This window comes from Dermacentor albipictus, chromosome 3, assembly GCF_038994185.2.
Source record: "Dermacentor albipictus isolate Rhodes 1998 colony chromosome 3, USDA_Dalb.pri_finalv2, whole genome shotgun sequence".
NCBI classification, from domain to species: Eukaryota; Metazoa; Arthropoda; class Arachnida; order Ixodida; family Ixodidae; genus Dermacentor; species Dermacentor albipictus.
In genome coordinates, this window is record NC_091823.1 from 65588469 (window position 1) to 65591905 (window position 3437).

The 3437-nt window shown below is 51.1% G+C and overlaps 1 pseudogene; it reads left to right on the plus strand.

Annotated features, from left to right (window-relative positions):
- Positions 1-1588: 1588 nt before the first annotated feature.
- On the plus strand, positions 1589-3046 carry LOC135905557 (collagen alpha chain CG42342-like; annotated as a pseudogene).
- The last annotated feature ends 391 nt before the right edge of the window (positions 3047-3437 follow it).

Here is a 3437-nt window from a genome sequence, read left to right on the forward strand (position 1 = left end):
TCTAGTTCCACGGCGGCGATGCTGCATCACATCATCTTAGGCCATTCCGCGGCTTTATTGCTGAGTACTGAGTGAGGTAGCGCCGTGTTACTGATCGTAAACGGGCACAACGCACGACCCCTTCGGTGCGCATGGCTACAGAGTTTGTAAAGAAACAAAATAAAACAAGAAGAAGTGAAAGAAAACGTCCTAACGAACTGCCGGGAACGAAAGTGGGGCGGGTATAGTCTAGACTTTAGCCCCTTTCACAATACGAGAATAAAGGAAGGAAGTAAAGTGAAGGAGTCCATCGCACTCCCTGGATATTCGTTACACTTCACAAAAGCGGTATACATAGTGCGGGGCACACGATTGGATTGTGGGGAGGGAAACCATAACTTTTCTTTGGTCAAGGGAGAAACAATCCGCGCCATGGAAATATCGTGTGCGTGCGATGGAAGCGACGGCTGCGTAGAATGAGAAAGTTCTACGCAAGGTATGTGGAGGACGGTTGTAAACTTGTCTTTACACGAGTGAGACGGCTGCCGCAAGCTGACTCCCTAATGTTCTGCGGCGCTCGCTGTTGTGGCGTCATTGGTCAGCCGATTTATGACCGTGTTTGGGCACGTTTGTCCTAACGTTGACATGCTGACTTTTTTTTTTCATCCCCTCGAGGGCATCGTTGTTTCGGTAAAAATTAAGATTAAATTATGGGGTTTTACGTGCCAAAACCACTTTCTGATTATGAGGCACGCCGTAGTGGAGGACTCCGGAAATATTTGACTACCTGGGGTTCTGTAACGTGCACCTAATTCTAAGTATACGGGTGTTTTCGCATTTCGCCCCCATCGAAATGCGGCCGCCGTGGCCGGGATTCGATCCCGCGACCTCGTGCTCAGCAGCCCAACACCATAGCCACTGAGCAACCACGGCGGGTATTGTTTCGGTACGTACACGCGAAACGCAGACATGCCCAAAAAAATCTGAACGGAATTTTGCGTTTTTATCGGTGAGGGTATTTCTCAACGACATCCGGCCGCGGAAACGTCATTATGCCCATCAAGGGTTGGGAAGTACTTATGAATTTAAACGCAACGTATAAAAGTAACAACACGATGTGACTTAGAAAACTCTGTAAACATCTACCAAAAAAAAGGAATCTGACGTTGTGTAATCGAGCATAAGAGCTATATATATATATATATATATATATATATATATATATATATATATATATATTGTTTAAAGGTGGCCTAATTGACGTGTTTCATTTGGCTATGGATAAGAATTTTCGAACATTCGTGTTATAGAAAAATAAATGCCGGTGGCCTGACCCACGCAAGGCACGGGTTCACTCGAAGCTTGTTGGCGTTAAGTGGGGCGCGCGATGTGGACGCTCATGAAATTGCTCGTTTGTGTTTGTTAAAAAGCACTCTTGAATGAGTGAGGCGGCTCTGTGGAGTCGACTCAGGACATCGGCTTCTGTGTCGCGTCCACTATGCAACTCACGTCGTTCTCTTGATTCTCCGCTTGATGCATGTGGCATGCGGCTAAACGTTACTACTCACTGACGTGAACGCGTCATTTGCGCAGCGCTTGACTCTCAGCCATGATGAAAGAGACCGACTCGGGAACTGCCAACACAGCCGAAGTTTGCGGAAACGACGACAGTGCTGTGAAGAAGTCATGCCGAGTGTGGTTGGTGTCCGCTTGGATAGCGTTTAGCTTTGTCGCCGTGCTGGTCGTTGCACTGGGTATGCTTGCGTTGTGTTTGTTCAGAGCGAACGCCCTTGAAAGTAAAGTTGCGAGCTTGGAGGAGCGCACGTGCCAGCTCAAAGTCCGGAGAGATGGCCAGGCGGCTGACCAGCTCTCATTGGCCTTCCTCGCAGCGATACGGCGAAGACGGCGGCGCGACGTCGAGCCAGCCTGCCTGTGTCCTCCAGGTGCGCCGGGACGGCGAAGAAGGCGCGGAGCGAAGGGCGAAATAGAAGAACTCGGTCCTCCCGGTCCGCCAGGTCTCCCGGGCAAACCAGGCTTTCCGGGTGCAATCGGCATCGACGCCCGAAAGGCGAACCCGGTCCGATGGGGCTGCCCGGCATGGCAGGGCCGAAGGGCGACAAGGGAAACAAAGGCGAAGGCGTAGTCGTGCGATCCACGAAAGGCATGGAAAGGTCCGTCACGCGGCTGCATGGTGGCACACTTGGATACACGGAAGTTATAGCAATAAAGGAGCGCCGGGTGAACCGGGTCCCCCAGGCCCTCCAGGATTGCCCGGTTTCGACGGAGGAACGGGACCGCCTGGGGAAGTGAGACCTCCGGGCCCGAAGGGCGACAAGGGTGACCACGGCTTCGTCGGCCTGCCTGGAGACCCCGACGTGGAAGGTCTACCCGACCCAAAAGAAAACACCGGTGTGAATGGTCGTGATGGGTTGCGAGGTGAGAAGAGGGATTCTGGCGTCTCTGGCGCTCCCGCTGTGGACGGCGAAGAAGGTGATAAAGGAGAGCTCGATTCGGTTGTGACAACAGATGGTGTTTCGATTCCCACTTCGTTCGTGCAGGGCCCACCCGGCCCACCTGGTCAGAAAGAAGAGCCGGGTTTGAAAGGACCACTAGGGCTGAAGGATGAAAAGGGAGATGGAGGGAAAGAAAGGTAAAAGGGCTCGCATTGGCATTTTTGGGAAGACAGGAGCGAAGGACGAAAGGGGTGACCTCGGACTGAAGGGCAAGCATGGAATACTCGGTGAGAAAGGAGAAAAGGTCAGTTCTGGAGAAGTAGGCCCTTCTGGTGAGCCAGGAGAGGTGGGACCACCTGGTGCTATGGGTTTAACTGGAGAAATGGGGCTGCAGGAGCTCCCAGGTCTTCCAGGCTATCCAGGACCCAAGGGTGAAAGAGGCATTCGAGGAGACCATGGGCCGCAAGGAATGATGGGGCCGCCTGGGCCCTCCTGCAAGGCAGGGACCTAAGGGAGAAAAAGGTGACAAAGGGGAATCATCAGTAGCCAAGTATGCAAGGCATACGCTTTTGGGTGCCATGGGCGACAGGGACTTTTCTTCTGTGTTTTCTTAGCGTTAAATTGCTTAGTGTGTGCTGTTTGCAAAGCTGCGACATGTAGTAATATATAGCCCCGGCAATTTTGCTTAAAGGGGTCTGGGACTACATTGTACATTCTAGTATATATTTTTCTGCCGAATATTATTGGCGCCAAGAGGTATTCAAATCAGTTATCCATTTAGGTGACCTAGAATACGAGCTGGAGCACCGTTTGTAGAAAACTTTCATCTACAGGGTAATCAGCGTGAAGAATTCCAATTCTCGTTTCTCGATTTATCCGTTCTGCTATCTGCATTTGTGTGAGAGTATCTGTTTGGCTTATATTCTAAGACCTTCAGGCAATTGTAAACTTTCAGCAGAGCAAACCACATGAAATAGTAAAGCGAAAACTGGACCGGGTAATGCA